Here is a 17,410-nt window from a genome sequence, read left to right as displayed (position 1 = left end):
GACCTCAAGAAACCAAATTCAAAGAATGTTGTGTTAACGCACATGGATTACAGGCATTAACGACAAAAGACTGGCAGAAATATTAGATGGTCATCACTCACCGACGCCACTTGATCCATTAATAAATCGCCTCTTATAATTCCGTTAAGAATGGACACTGGGAGTAATGACGTCTCACAGATCTCAGACGGTTGACGTGCAGACACCATGCTGTGTGTGACATTGCTGATTATCTCTGCACCATTGGTTACTGGTGAACTTAAAGGTGTTCAGCTGAATTTCTTTTCCGACGATCGACCCAACTGTCCTCTCCAGGCGCTGTGAAGTATTTCATTACGTGTATTCTCTGCCTGAACACCAAACAGACTGTAAAATATTGTAGATGTGACACTGCACTTTACAGCCAATTTCGGCTTCCGGAGTCGATTACACCATTTGATACTCATATGTTTTTCGGAGCCTGTACTCTTAAGGCTATGATGAATGAAATGGCCAGTGATATCCTAGTAAATTTAGTGGCAGAACGAAGCATTCCTTAAACTTTATCCTCAGTTCAGTTTGTTATACACTATGACACCTTAATTCAACAGATTTCATAATTATGGTGTCCCAGAAACTAGGTGTTTGTACTACGATATTGATATCCTGTTACTTTATTTCATGATGATGCTCATCGTAGCACTCAGTGGCAGCTGATTTGCTTCGGTGGTTTAGTCAGATGTGTATCTGATGTTTCTTTCACTTCTGGTCGACTGTCGGACACCATGTATCCGTAGGAGTCTTACGAACTTTCGAGAAGCTACGCCAGTGTGTTGCAGCTTGACCACTACCAGAAGGAGAAGAGCTTCACACCGTAAACAAAGAGCCAGTGCTTAAATAAAATCTCTACAGGAAAAAAACGGGTTGCGCTTAGAAATCTGTGGGAATACAGAGCAACTGTAATTCTACCAGACGCCAAAAGTAATGGTGCGGTCTTAACGTGTCGTGTGGACCACAATAACATTATCCATCATCTAGAAGACGTTGCCTATAGGAAGACAGATGTCAATCCTATGAAATATATCTAGAGGAAATTGATAACTCCTCTCAATGCTTCAGGCTTGTCAGCTAACGTTATTAAGGGCCATATAACACAAGCATCTCTGCTACTACGGCAATAGTTACTCCGTATTGTACAAAACGTTTTGTCCGACGATAAAGAAAGGCGCCATCCACGAAATTCAATTTGGTAGGAGTGAAACCTCCACTCCCCTACAAACGCATTACCTCGCGCATCAGCGGCGATTTGTCAATTCGTCCGACGACGAGCAGTTAGGATCATCGCTGCGGATCCTGAAGTTAATACCCACCGCTCGACTTCCGTCGTCTACAAAATGGCTCTGAGCACTATGCGACTTAACTTCTGAGGTCATCAGTCGCCTAGAACTTAGAACTAATTAAACCTAACTAACCTAAGGACATCACACACATCCATGCCCGTGGCAGGATTCGAACCTGCGACCGTAGCGGTCGCTCGGCTCCACACTGCAGCGCCTAGAACCGCACGGCCACTCCAGCCGGCCCGTCGTCTACAACCTCACGCATCCAACCACCGCCGGGTGCTGTATGCCGCCTCTCACAACGATCCGCTGTCGTCTTGCTGTTGTCAGATTTTCATCTCCCCACCTGCACACACTGTGTCTGTCTAGTACCCGAATCCACACTACGGCTGACAGCTTCTTACCGTCCGCCGCACAGAAGACTACTACCAACTTACCAGCGACCTTTCTTTTGTCTATATACTGGCCTTACGATCGATGAACCAATAAAGCAGTTAAGCTAATTTTTGTTATTCAGTACATTATCTGAAAAGATACAGTAGTTATCAAAGTAATATGATTTCTAGGAATGAAATTGTTTCTAGAAACACTGATAATCACTAACAACCTACTCGAAGACTGAATTTATTTCAAACACGATAAACATAAGAGAGTGGTAGCTGTTGTTGTGTCGGCTACTGTGGGATTTGGCACAGACACAAAGAAGGAAATTGAGAAGCTGCGATTGCCGGTGGCCGAAATCCAAAATTATCTGCAGATTAAACTTTAAACTTCAGTCTGGAACGGCGTGACCACTACGGTCGCAGTTCGAATCCTGCCTCGGGCATGGATGTGTGAGATGTCCTTAGGTTAGTTAGGTTTAATTAGTTCTAAGTTCTAGGGGACCGATGACCACAGGTGTTAAGTCCCATAGTGCTCAGAGGCATTTGAACCATTTTGAACCAAACTTTAAAATTAAGAGAACAATTTATTTCTAAAAGGAAAGAAACCTAACCTACCCTGTCGTTATAAAGTGGCTTCCTGTGCCTCCTACATACAATAAGATTTACTCTCTATTACTACTAGTAGAATGCAGTCTCAGTATCGTGTTCCTGTTACTCATTACTGATGGCGTGGAAGTCTCCGACCGAACTGGTACCGACCAGCGATGGAGGGCTGGTTAAGTCAGCGGGGACAGGGAGCGCTGAACTCTGTCTTCCTGGAGGTGTGGCACTGTCCGCTCATTCCACTGACGCGCGGTACAGCGCCTTCAGTTTCGCGGCGCTGTAGTAGTCAGTGTGCAGTCGATGCTCGAGGACTGCATATTGGTATCCCCCAAAATGCCGCAACGTTGTAGTGTAGGGAGCCATCTTACGACTACCAGGGGAAAGGGGAGGCAGGAAGCCGGGCGGCGAGAAGAGCCGGGAGCCGCACCTGCGACCGACGTCAAGCCTCTGGCCGCACCCCGACATCCGTCCTGGGTTAAGAGGGGAACGTCGGTCGGAAAACCCTCGGAAAGGAGCCCACCCTCTTCCTAAATCGGTCCTATGAGAAACGGAGTTGGCGGCGATAACGGTGGCGCCTGGAAGAGCGCCGGAAAGTGGAGTTGCTGCGGCATCGAAGGCAATGGCTCCAGCTCCATCAATTCCGGAGGCGGTGCCGAACAGGCCCCAACTGGCGGACCACAGAATCCGTGGTGAATGCGAATCTGGGGGCTGAAAATCTGCGGAAGAATCCCGCAATCGACAAACTGGAATCTGGTTCTGATCGTTGGCGCAACAACCCAGCAGGACCTGGAATTAAATCGATGCAAAAGCCAAAATGTCGAAGAATCGTTACTCTCCCAGAGACTGGTACGACCAAAAACTCTGAAAAGAGTAGAATCACGGGTTGAAAGTGACACTTGCAGAGCGAGGGTGAGGCCATGATCTGCGGTGGTTGCAAGAACTGGAGCTACGAACAGTGGCGTCGGCCATGTAGCATCTCCGCCGGTGACGGACCGACGGGGTCCTGGGAACTGTACGTTGGGAGGAAGAGACACAGCGTTTGCTCCCGTGTGTTTGCTGCTCTGTTACTTGAACATACGTACAAGCCATTCACCTCCTCCGTCACACTGAGGACGAAACGGAGCACTGATAAAGTGAGTGATACCATTGGTCTTACAAAACTGATCAAAGTCCTGAGCAGTAGATTGTGGTCTATTGTCTGTAACCAACACTTTAGGCAACCATTACAAGGAAAAAAAAACTGACAAAGCATGGATGGTACTACACGACGTAGTCGTGTTTATGGGCACTGCAGACGGATATTTGTTAAAAAAATTTCACAACAATAAGCCAACCAGCTTTCCAAAAGGGACCAGGAAAGTCCATACGCACTCGCTGCCACGGCTATTGAGGCTTTGGCCAAACTAAAAACGTTTGCGGCGGGTCCGATATGATTTCAGCACAAGCACGACACTGTGACGATGTCTGTTCAATGTGGCCGCCCGTGCCCGGCCGGCCAAGTAAAGTGCCGACACGCTAACTGTTTTGAGAGTACAGTTCCCAAATATCGTTGGTGGAGCAGTCCCAATAAATATTTTTGCAACATTTTAGGAATAAGCACACAAGATTGTCCAGAGTCATTTTGCAATAATATCACGCGATGCTGGACGGAGAGGCTATGCCGACGAGCAAAATATTGGCACACAAAAGAACTCTGAATGTTTCTCAGTGAACGAGGCCCAGCACTACGAATGTATAGTGCAACAAAAGGCGCATGTCAGGGTCTGCTTCTGTGGCCTGTGCAATTTTACTATAGTGCAGTGGAAACGTCTGTAAGAGTTCAGTGTCTTACACATCCATCTAACAAGATGCGGCGTTAGCGCAGAATTTGGAATCAGGATCGACAGGAAGGCGACAAAGGGTGTCAGCATTCGCATGCTTCGACATGCGCTGGTACAATATTTCATACTGATACTGTGACGGTAACAAAGCCCATCGTTACAGCTTCTCAGTTGTGCGTGGCGGAACAGGTTTCGACGTATGAAACAAAGACTGAAGTGGCTCATAGTCCGTCGCTAGGTAAAACATCCAACAAAATAGAGAAAGATGAAACTTTGTCACACCATAGATAATAGCGATGCTTCCTTCCCGATTTAGCAATAGATATATTTAGTCTTGGTCAATAACTTGAAAGCGAAAACAATTGGCGTGTCCTGTGAACTAAATCTGTGAGAGAGCACACGTCCGATACCGTACGAAGAAGCGTCCACTGCCCAAAATCACATGCTTAGCGGGGTCGAAATGAAAAAGGCATCTGTCACTCAACAAGTCATTTTTGGGTTTTTCTAATGTATCCTGCCACTCTTTGGTCTTATCAAAAGGCACATTCTTCTGGAGGAAACGATGCAATGGAGCTGCGGTTAGAGCTACGTTGGGTATAAACCGAATAAAATATGTCTTTTCAGGAGAACTGAGTACAATTCCATCACGTTCCGCAGGTCAGGTAGGTCCTGGGTGGACAGAAAATTTGATTGAAGGGAATTAACACCTTGGTTTTTCGGAAGATGGCATAAGTACAGCATTTCATTCTGAAAGCAGGCACATTAGTCCAGGTGACACTTCGGAACTGGAGCTGAAAGTACTTAAAAAAGCATACTAAGGTTACTCGTTTCTCTGGCGAACGTTCTGACACCAGAATCTCAGTCCAAATAATTTGAAGAGAATGGAGCTTTGGCAGTAAGTTGTTTTTGCGTAGCGTTGGAATATGGCTGTTGTGGAAGCGCTGCCAAAAGGTAAGCACAAAAATTTGAACAACCCTAAATGTATGTTGACCACAAACACTTTCTGAGGCTCCCCCCTTGCCAAAGTTGCAAATACGCATCGCGTGGGTCAATTTTTTTTTTAAATAGTGGCCTGCACCAAGCCTGTCCATTAATTCCTCAGGGCGAGGCAACGGATAAGTAGTAATTACTGTTTCTGGATTCACAGTGGATTTAAAGTCAACACAAAGACTGAGTCCTCCAGAAGGCTTTGGTAAGGTGACTAACGGAGAAACCCACTGACTAGCCTGGATAGCAGCAATAACACCATAGTCTTGCCTTTCTTTATTTCACTTGCAACTTTGTCTCTATGTGCATGATGGACAGTACGCGCCCAAAAAGCTTAGGTTGCTCATTCTCCCTCAATGCAACGTGCACCACAAAATTATTTGATCTGCCAGGCCCTTCAGCAAATAAATTAGGAAACTCCGCAATCAGTTGAGTAATACTGTCTTTTGGGATGAAAGCGGAAACAGAATGCACATTGTCCTGAAAACCAAACAAATCAAAAGCATCTAACCCTAAAATATTTTCACTGTTACACGAACACAGAATTGTAAATGTCACTGTTTTTATATAAGACTGGAATGTTGCAGGCAAACTACACGTACCAAGCACTGGAATGTCCTGGCTATTATAAACATTAAGTTGCGTGCAAGCTTTCGTCAAATGAGGCGAGCCGAACTGTTCTGAAGTGGCGAGATTAAGCAGTGCAACGGAAGTGCCAGTGCTTAACTGAAGTCGAACGACGCGTCCGGCAGTGACTATGTTCACAAACAGTTCGTTTGACTGTCGTTGCACAGCTCTTGGGGAGAGTGAAGGCACATCCTGAATTTGGTTACTACTAATACCAGTAGCAGGATTACTGCTTCTCACTGAGTGAGAAGGTTCTCCACGCTTACGAGAGCGAACGTGGGTAGAGTTATTTCTCTGTTGCAAGCACACAGGGCTGTAAATGACTTAGCTTCCCAGAAGTAAAGCTAGTCACTTTCCGCGAAGAGCAATTTTGTCTTTTATGCGTGAAAAAGCAGCGGGGACATGGTTTCACAGCAGACACACGCACTGACACATGCATACTCTGTTTGCACGTGGTGGTCCGTCGCAAGGACGTACCTGTTTGTCACTTTGTATTACGCTGGAGACGGGACCTACTTCAAAGTGTTCCACGGCCCTGTCTCACGAATCCTGAAGTTCAATTATTTGTAACACTTGTTTCAAATTAGGAACAGAATATTTGAGAATTTGTTCACGAAACCTGCTGTCTGGCCCATTGTATGTAATTGCATCACTAATCATTTTGTCACTATAGTACTGCCCACAACTACATTGAGAACGACACTGTCAAACGTTTTTACCCACTGACGGTACGTCTATTCTGGCTTTTTTCGTAATCGTTATACTTATCGAGAGCGGAAACTAAATCTTCAAAAACTAGCCTACTAGTCGTGGATAACTTCTGAGCTTGGCGGTAAACTCCTGTGTCGGCCGTTTGACAAGAAATAAGAAGGTTTCACAGTACCTTGCATTTGATGTGAAGCACAATGTTCGTCCAACTGAGCGTAGTACTCGTTCCATTCCTCTTGTTGCTCACTGAAAGCTCGGAACGGTGGAATGTACGGAGGAGGTGCCTTCGATATGGCTGGCTGTTGTGGCGGAGTTGATGCAGCAGCGGCTTGTGCATCAGTGAGCTGCTGGAGTGCCGTCATCAACTCTGACGTTTGGTGCTACTGAAACTGAATGAAATGTATTAGATCAAACCCAGCGGCCATTGGAGTCGTAGGAGCACCAACAAATTAATTAGAAGCAATGCAAATACACAAATAGTGGGAGCGTCGTGGCTAGTCTGCAAGAAAGATCACAATGTCCTCTGTAGAAAAAGAAAGAAATGTTAGGTACACGATGTGACGGAGCGGCGAACATCGGAGGCAGCGCTGGTTCCGTAATCAGTGGTGCCAGATGTTATGTCGGCTACTGCGGAAATCAGCACTAACCCAAACAAGGAAGAAAACAAGTTGCGATACCCGATGACAGGAATCCTAAATAATCTGTACATTAAACTTTCGAATTAATAAAACACGTTGTTTCTAACGGCAAAGGAACATAAAATGATTGGACGATCAGTAAACACCAGGATCGCAGAACATAAGCGACATTGTAGGGTGGGGCAGGTGGAGAAATCGGCCGTGGCAGAGCTGTGTGAGACCTACCATATAGTAAAATTCGTCTACACGGAAGCCGACACAGAAGTTCTGGCTGTGGAGAAGAGCTATCACTCACGCTTGTTCAGAGATGCTATAGAAACACATAAAAACGAGAATAAGTTCAACAAGAAACAATAAAGCTTCAAGGTTAATGGATCCTGGCTTCCCGTGCTGCAACGAACGACCGTTGCAGTTAGCAAGAGGAGAACGTGGATAAGCCCTTGGCCGTTGGCGCGCCAGGTATACATAGTCTGCGGCCGCGAGCTCGGCTCCAGTCCGCCACCAGCAATGGAGGGTAGAGCGTTGACAATGCGAGCCACTCGTGATGGTGAAACGTCAGAAAAATCATAAAACGAATGTCAGCCGAAGAACCCGAGACAGGATACAACAGGAAGTTTCTCGAAAGGAACATAACTCCTCGTTATGAAGTGGATTCCAGTACCTCCTGTGCCTCCTACGTGGAATTACATTTATTCTCTATTACTACTCGCAAAACGCACGCTAAATATCGTCTCCCTATTACTCAGTATTGATGCTGTCGATGTCTGCGATGGAACTGGGGCCTAACAGCGATGGACGTCCGTTCAGTCAACTTTGACAGTGGGTGCTGAACTCTCCCTTCCTGGAGGGGTGGGCTGCCCGTTTGTCGTAGGACTGCACAGTTATGGCACAAATATATCGGAAATTGAACTGTAGATAAATAAAAATGTAACAGTTTATAAAAAAAACAGGAATGAAATTGAACCAAGGACCATACATGAGAATATTCCTGTAAGATTTTGCATCTAGTACCTGTAGAGAATCACACAGTAACTAACCCAACATTACCGGAGAACAGGCCACTATTGTTTACAAGAAGTGTCAAATAAAGGAGAAGTTTTCATTTAACTAGATTTTTGAAAGGTGTTTCGCAATGTACATTTTCGGTGAGTGGGCACCAGTTGCGGAGATGAAAGACGGCTACTATACGTGTCGTTATTATCAGGTTTGTGCTGTGGTTGAGCTCATAAATGGTGGCTGCGCTCGTGTTCATATGCTAGCCGCAATTTCACAGTATGTGAGTTTTCGCAGTCGTGACAGTCGTTGGTTGCAGTGAGTGGAAAAGATAACTCTGACAGCAGTTTTGTCACTACAAAATATAAATAATTGGTCTCAAGTTTTGCTTATGTAACAGTTCTTGACCGTTGTCGTTACCGACCAACCTCTCCACAACATAAATATCTCCGACGATGGTTGAATTATGAAACAGTAAGGTTGTCAACTAGAGTGATTAATTTATTTTTCTTGCTCCCTTACCCCAGAACGGCACATGGTAAGCATGGATATTAACGCATTTGGCGTGGTTAGTTTAAGGGGTTGTCTGATGCCATTCCTGTCGTGACCCCGTTGTTCCCTGAGACGGTTTTTGTGTACCCCAACTGCCTGCGTGTGGTGTTATTCGTATGGAAGTGAGCCAAGGGTTTCTAAATATTTGATAATCGAGTAAGTGAGGCGGGACTTCGGTACCAGCCCAGTATTCACCTACTAGGTTGCGGGAAACAGCCTTAAAACTGCATTTAGGAGGGCCGTCACACCGACCTCTGTGGTTAATTCGCCTGGCGGATTCGATCTAGGTGGCGGAACTCTCCGTACTAGAAGCTGCACTTTCAAATGTTCAAATGTGTGTGAAATCTTATGGGAATTAACTGCTAAGGTCATCAGTCCCTAAGCTTACACACTACTTAACCTAAATTATCCTAAGAACAAACACACACACCCATGCCCGAGGAAGTATTCGAACCTCCGCCGGGACCAGCCAGCTGCACTTTAACACGGATGACTATCTGTTTAGTTTGTTAGTTAGTATGATTACTTATTTAAATTGTAAAGTCCATTGCCTGTTTTCCAAAACAGTAACTTTCCTGTGATAAAGTGTTTTCTATCGCTTTAGATAATGTGTGGTAGAATGCATTGTTTACCTGTATTATTATGACCTGGGATAAGTTATTAATTCCAAGATTCCTACTTGTGTGACCTGTGAAACAGATGTTAATAGAATGATATCAAGCAGTCCTTTGGAAATTTCGTTACTAAATCTAAATTAACTAACAACCAGTTAAACACTGAAAGAATTATGCTTTTCCTTGTATGTTATTCTGTGTCGATTACTTGGTGTGTAGTACGTTATTGTTGTTACAACAGTTGATTATTCATAGTGAGTTTTAGTGGTTTAAAAGTTTTTCTATGCTGTTATGACTAATTTATCTAAAAATAAATTAGTCAAGGTATGTGTTAGTATGCTGTAATTTTCATGTACTGCCATGTTTGAGGTAATTCTAAATCTAAAAATAAATTAGTCAAGGTATGTGTTAGTATGCTGTAATTTTCATGTATTGCCATGTTTGAGGTAATTCCAAAGACAGAATAATATCAACACGTTTTATTGAATTAAGAGATTTCTTTCATAATTACTGACCAGATTTATTCAAGCCTTCTTAATTCAGTAATTACACAGAATATTTGCGTCTGCGGGCATGATACAAAATTATGTAATCAACTTGTAGATAATATAGGGAACTGGCTTAATCAATTAGTTTTACTGTGAAGTTTGTCCAATTAGTGTGACAACAGTATTATATGAACATATTTTTAATTAATCTCAAACAACTAAATTAACCTGCTAATAAAAATATTTACATTCGTGAAGGATTAATATCAAATTTAAAACTTTCATTCATTAAAAATTACATTTCAGTAATATTGTCATAGTTGAGTGAGTAGTCATGCGTTCATAGCAGTGAGTTTCATAAGTTTGCCTGTTCCGATTAGGCTGTGTACATCCTTGCTTCTGAGATCCTTAGGTATGTGAACATATGGTCAAGTGGTTTAACCGATCGCTGTGCTAGGACATCACAACAGGTCTGATAATATTCTCAGGACTCATAAACAATATATATTATACATCAGTAGGAGCACTCTTTGACGGCTCACTTATGATGCCGTTCGTTATTTGTAGGAAAATATCTTTGGTGGAAAGCAAATGCGGAACGGCTTTAGAGGTGTTTCCACTTCTTGTACTGTCCGATAGGTATAATGACCGTAACAGAGGTAATGTATCCTATATTACTAAAGAGCTAGATAGTATCACATCGTTTGGATGCAATGGTGTATACGACTTAAGGACGCATGGTGTTTCACTGCCAACGAAAATATGTTGATGAAAATATGACCATACATTCTTTGGTCCCTACTACCTCCTCCCAAATTATGGAAAGCAAAGAGCTTGCGCCAGCCGGTGTGGTCGTGCGCTTCTAGGCGATACAGTCTGGAACCGAACGACCGCTACGGTCGCAGGTTCGAATCCTGCCTCGGGCATGGATGTGTGTGATGTCCTTAGGTTAGTTGGGTTCAATTAGTTCTACGTTCTAGACGACTGACGACCTCAGAAGTTAAGTCGCATAGTGCTCAGAGCCAAGCCAAAGAGCTTGCAGTAGAAGACATTTGTTTCACAGTATAGAAGATGAAGAAGTGCTCACAGATCTTAATGTATGCGTTTTAGAGCCAATGTTTACTAGACTTTTGCTTCAAATGATTGTTCCTGTTATGTCACTGCATACTGATCGTTCCTCCGGGTATACCCTGTAGAAATAGCTCCTACAGGTTAGTACCGAAGGTGAAAGAGTCACTGCGATTTATGATGTGCAACCGGGCATTATTAAAGGAGTTCTTTTGGAGGATGTTCGGTCCCTTCATCAGCGCTGATGACACCTGTTGGATGGTTGTTGGTGCATTTTAACGTGCTGCCATACGTCCCTCAATACATCCCACAAGTCCTCGGTGGGACTTAAGTCTATGGAACTGACAGACCAGTCCATTTGCCAATTATAGTCTCGTCCCAAGAGGTCCTCCACCCACGCTGTTCTATGTGGTCTCTCATTGTCATCCATAAAAACGAGATCAGGGCCGAATGCACTCCTGGAAAGATACACATCTGGAAGTAGTACAGTGTCATAATATTGTGGATCAGTGAGTGTACTGTTTTCAGACGTTTGGAGCTCAGTACGCCCATGCTACGTAATGACTCCCCACACCAAAGCACCTGGACCACCAAAACAATGATATTCGACAATGTTTCTGGGTACATTACGTGATACCTCTCATAATATTGGGCTCGCCCACAATCACTCTCACACTGAATCTCCTCTCATACGAGAAGAGCTGGCGACCCCTCTCGACATTAGTCAAGTCACTGTGCTCTTGGCACCATCGCAAACAATTCAGCCGATGTACAGGTGTCACCGGGACAAAACGTACAGGTCGTCGGGCAAGGTAACCATCATGCAGTAGCCGTGCCTTTGTCGTTGCAATTGCATCCGCTTTTTGAGATAGCTCCCTTATTGCCTACTGCAGAATACAGTGGTCATCTGGTGCAGTAGTTGACCGTGTTGACTATCTTCTTAAAGCAACAGAGCCTGTACTTGGAAACATTCATCATGTACCTAAACAATTCTGGGATCCATACTAAACTCGTAGGCTTCACCGGTCACACTTCGCCCCCACCCAGTTACCCAATGATTCTTCAGCGTACAATGTCATCGAAATGCTGTCTCAGGGCCAGGTTGTAACCAAAAACATCCCCACAGTGCTCCGTAACTGATCGCTGATTGACAAACACTGTTTTTACATTCCTTCAACTGACTAGTGTAGCATAGCTGGCCCCACTTGGCGCTGTAGTCTCGCTAATCTCGCGCCATGTGACGTCCAGTCCTCCGTACACGACTGGCAGACCTATGGGAACTTTCTCCTGCACTTCCATTCAGTTCCATCTAGTTGTTTACGTGTTATGTTATTTTATCTATCTCGTGCTTAAGCTTTGTAGAGCAGTATGTATAGATGTAATTCTATGAAACATGAACAAATTGTACGAACCTGGGAAAAAAATTATTAGGAAAGGGAATTGAAAACTTTAATTTTTTGGAAGATTCGCTTTGCATTAAACATTCATAGAGAAACAAATGGTTGCTTCCCACTGCACTGTGTTCTTTATCGTGGAGGAACGGATAGTTACGATTGACAATTCATCCATTTGTGAACTTTGCTTCATTAATCAAAAATTTTATTGGAATTAACTAGTGAAAAAATTTAAGATGTGCAGCATCACTTGCAATATTAAGATACTGCACACGCTGTTAGTAAAATAATGCAATCTTCCTTCTTGAAACGTGTGGTACGTAAAGACACGCAGAAAGTGGTTGTATACTACTTGGAGAACAACTCTAAACAATAGTATTAATGCGTTGATGTTCCTACAGATGTTTTAAATCCGTTCTCCAAAGAACAATACCCAAACGATACTCTAATGTTAGCTTGCAGTGTACTAAAATTTCTCGAAAACACACGATGTGAAATGTGTTCTGGTTCGGACTACATTCAGATTAGAGCATTTATTCTTCTGAAATATTTTTCTTTAAACGAACATATCTGTCTCTTGCTGCAATAGCTGGTTTCCCTTCCGGAGCAACCGGTATTTGTTTAAGAAATACTGATATTCGTTGTAAATCTGAATTTATAGTAATTTCAGTTTATGTCAATAAATAAAATGGACAAAAAGTTAAAGGACCGGTTTTCTAAAGTTTTTAATTGCCGCCCATTGCGAGAAATAAGGTTGAATTTCGCTGAAAAGTTTCAAAAAATGGTTCAAATGGCTCTGAGCACTATGGGACTTAACAGCTATGGTCATTAGTCCCCTAGAACTTAGAACCACTTAAACCTAACTAACCTAAGGACAACACACAACACCGAGTCATCACGACGCAGAGAAAATCCCAGACCCCGCCGTGAAAAGTTTCTAGAGACTTCCACTGTAATAGCGCAAAATCTTGGTGCTCTGCGAAATCACCTGCCGGTTCGGCAACGCTTCACATATCAACGTGTCGGCACATAGGAAGCAACGGTCACAGCTCAGAAGTTCACGTGAGCTGTAAGTTGCGTTAATAATATTACATTGGCACCAAATCTCACCACAACTCTGCTCAACACAGCAGTGGTCGTGTCACATGACGAAAGTTAGGCACAACCCTCTTACCCAAATTTATACTTTTCATAGATGTCTCTGTGATGGAGGTCACAACCGCGACACCCTGTGTTGAAATCACGCGTTTTTGTAACAGGTAGTGCAGAAAAACATTTCAGACACGCCGCCGCTCAGAATCGACAACGATAGGCCTATGGGTGTGACATAAAGGGTGTTAGTGAAACCACTTGTTCCGTTGGCGCATTGATTCGCACACATTTCGCGGTCCAAAACGACGGTTTGGAGTGCGATGAGCAACAGGATGACTATCTTGACAAATCTGGGCACTGCTGCCGCCCTGTGCCTTTTCAACATTACTCTAACAAGGGAACCTCCCCATCGTACCCCTCTCAGATTTAGTTATAAGTTGGCACAGTGGATAGGCCTTGAAAAACTGAACACAGATCAATCGAGAAAACAGGAAGAAGTTGTGTGGAACTATGAAAAAAATAAGCAAAATATACAAACTGAGTAGTCCATGCTTAAGATTTGTAACATTAAGGATAGTGATACCTTACAAGGGAACCTCCCCATCGCACCCCCCTCAGATTTAGTTATAAGTTGGCACAGTGGATAGGCCTTGAAAAAGTGAACACAGATCAATTGAGAAAACAGGAAGAAGTTGTGTGGAACTGTGAAAAAATAAGCTAAATATACAAACTGAGTAGTTCATGGCAACATATGCAACATCAAGGACAATAGGATCGCAGGAGCGCCATGGTCTCGTGGTAACGTGAGCAGCTGCGGAACGAAAGGTCTTTGGTTCAAATCTTCCATTAAGTGAAAATTTTTATTTTTTATTTTAAGTTTATGTGACAAACTCTTATGTTTTCATCACTTTTTTGGGAGTGATTATCACATCCACAAGAAAACCTAAATCGGGCAAGGTAGAAGAATCGCCAAGTGTACAAGTTAGGTGGGTCGACAACATACTCCTGTCATGTGGTGCACACGCCGTCACCAGTGTCGTATAGAATATATCAGATGTGTTTTCCTGTGGAGGAATCGGTTGACCTATGACCTTGCGATCAAATGTTTTTGGTTCCCATTGGAGAGGCACGTCCTTTCGTCTACTAATCGCACGGTTTTGCGATGCGGTCGCAAAACACAGACACTAAACTTATTACAGTGAACAGAGACGTCAATGATCGAACGGACAGATAATAACTATGCAAAAATAAATAAAGTAAAATTTTCACTCCAGGGAAGACTTGAACCAAAGGCCTTTCGCTCTGCAGCTGCTCACGCTACCACGGGACCACGGCGCACCTGATCTCAATTGTGCATGATTTTGCCTATGTGGCCCTTGGACTACTCAGTTTGTATATTTTGCTTATTTTTTCACAGTTCCACACAACTTCTTCCTGTTTTCTCAATTGATCTGTGTTCAGTTTATCAAGGCCTATCCACTGTGCCAACTTATAACTAAATCTGAGGGGGGTGCGATGGGGAGGTTCCCTTGTTAGTAGCGCCGTGGTCCCGTGTCTGGCTTTAGCTGTCGCAGCGGTCGCACGCTCCTCAAGTTTGCTCCGTGAACGTTCAGTGTTTACGCCAGTGTTTTCGAGTTTCGTGCTCGTTTATTAACGTTTTGCACGTGAATTAAGCGTTATCAATTGAGCATCTTGTCTTCGTCGTGTCATCTTTCTACGTAGTGCTGTTGGGATTTCGGCGTTGTCCGAGATTTCTTCGCTGCAGAACACCATGGCAAACTCCGTGGCATTCGGGAGGACGTCGGATCAATCCCGCGTCCGGCCATCCTGATTTAGGTTTTCCGTGATTTCCCTAAATCGCTCCAGGCAACTGCCGGGATGGTTCTTTTCAAAGGGCACGGCCGACTTCCTTCCCCGTCCTTCCCTAATTCGATGAGACCGATGACCTCGCTGTCTGGTCTCCTTCCCCGAAACAACCAACCAACCAACCAAACTCCGTGAGAAAAAACACCGTGATTTTCACCTTCGACAAGTACACCCGTCGAGTACAGCCCTCTGCACTTGAAATACACGACTGGATTACCGAGGTAATTGGTCTTCATTCTGAATCTGTTCATACCATGCAGCTAGACTCTGATGAATACTGCATTTTTGTAAAGTTTAACGATTCCGTGAGTGTAGACCGCTTTCTGGCAAAATTTGGTAATGAAACGGATTTTATACACCGATGATGGCCCTAAAAATACTGTAAAACTCCGGAATTCCGAGTCTGTAACTAGGAATGTTAGGGTTTTGAATATTCCCATAGAAGTAGACAACTCGAAAATTAAAAATGTCCTTTCAAAATATGGGGTTGTCAGGCAAATAGTCAACGAAAGGTGGGCTTCTCATTTCAAGCTGCAGTGCTTTAACGGCATTCGCTCCGTGGAGATGGAAGTGAAGGCAAACATTCCCTCCCACATCTTTGTTGACGGGCACAAGGCGCATGTTATGTACTCAGGGCAAACCCCTACATGTCATGTATGTAATGAGTCTGGTCACCTCCGTCAGGACTGCCCTCGCCGTGTTTTTGTGCTAACAAATAACCTTACGCAACGCCGAAATTAACACTCAACGATTTGTTGCCAGCCAGTGATACAACAGAGCCGGCTGCTGTCGTGGATCCTGTTACTACCTCTGAAAATTTTGCACTTAATGTTAATGACTTTCCGTCTTTAAAACCTGCATTAACTGCTGAAATTCCGTCCCGTGTCAGCGAGATTCCCATTAAAAAGCGTCCTCTAGAGGACACTGAAAAAATGTTGATGAGGACTCCTCCTGTGAAACACACGTTGCCAGGAGGCCGAAGCCCAGTCCTGAAGATCTGTTGGAAGTGGAAAAAGGAGATGGAATGCAGGTCGATGTGGCTCCCACTTTCGCACAAGGACTTATACCGCCACGAACAAATAGTGACGTAGCTGGTAGTGACCTTTCACGGAAATGTGACCCTGAGCCTGAGGTCACGACTGAAATAACCACATCAAGTGCACAGCCCATACAGTGCGAACAGTACGAGGAAGTACCAAGTAAACAACCTGCTGACTCCGAAGCGCAACGCCGCGCCGAAGGAGGAAATAAACAAGCATCACCGGCTCGCCAGCAAGACAGCCGGAACCAAATATTGACGACTCGCAAGCCACGGCAGTTGCCCCATTCAGCCACCGCCAGCGGCAGCGACCGACACCGGGTCTTGCTGTCACGCGTCATCAAGCGAAAGCCACACCAGAGAAGAAAGACATCAAGAAAAAGAATATATATCAGGGCCAACACTGACGAGAAGAAAGAGAATGGCCACAGTGACTCACAGCAATGCATTGTCGGAATTTAAGGATACTTTTCTTCTCAAGCTCTTTGTTTAAAAGCAGTGCAAATTTTTCTAGGAATTTAGTATATGTAATGGGCACACAGCTTGTAAAAATCGTGCCTTGTAGGGAAGCACGTTGCTGCTATAATCATACCGATCCTCATCCCAAATAGCTTCTTATGGTATGTCTGTGATGCAAGCTTATAGCATTACTACTATTAACATTAATAAAATACAGTCACCCTTGAAATTGGCAGCACTAAAAGAATTCTTGTACCAGTCTGGGACAGATATCGCGTTGCTACAAGAAGTTGCGATAACGGAATTTCGGATCCCAGGCTTTTTTTAAATTAATGTTTCTACGGAAGCCAATATCGGTACAGCCATTCTTACAAGGGAAGGCATTCCGGTGACTGAAATCGAACGACTAGAATCAGGAAGAGCCATAGGCATAAAAATATTCAATGTGATTGTGCTTAACCTTTACGCCCCATCAAGATATTCCCACAAATTGGATCATGCGAAGTTTTTTCAATATGAACTGATTTATTTATTGAGGAAAAATCCGTGTTCTCTTATACTAGGTGGAGATTTTAACTGTGTTTTAAACCAGAAAGATCAACAACCCAACTTCAACTACTCACCACAGTTAAAAAAGTTAGTAAGTGATCTACACCTTAAGGATGTGTGGGAACTTCAGCACCCGACGTCAGTCGGGTTCACGTATATAACCAGCCACTCCCGCAGCAGACTAGATAGAATTTACGTGTCACCAAATTTG

The sequence above is a fragment of the Schistocerca serialis genome, chromosome 3, assembly GCF_023864345.2.
Source record: "Schistocerca serialis cubense isolate TAMUIC-IGC-003099 chromosome 3, iqSchSeri2.2, whole genome shotgun sequence".
NCBI classification, from domain to species: domain Eukaryota; kingdom Metazoa; phylum Arthropoda; class Insecta; order Orthoptera; family Acrididae; genus Schistocerca; species Schistocerca serialis.
The sequence above is the reverse complement of the archived record's forward strand: the minus strand, read 5'-3'. Positions refer to the sequence as shown.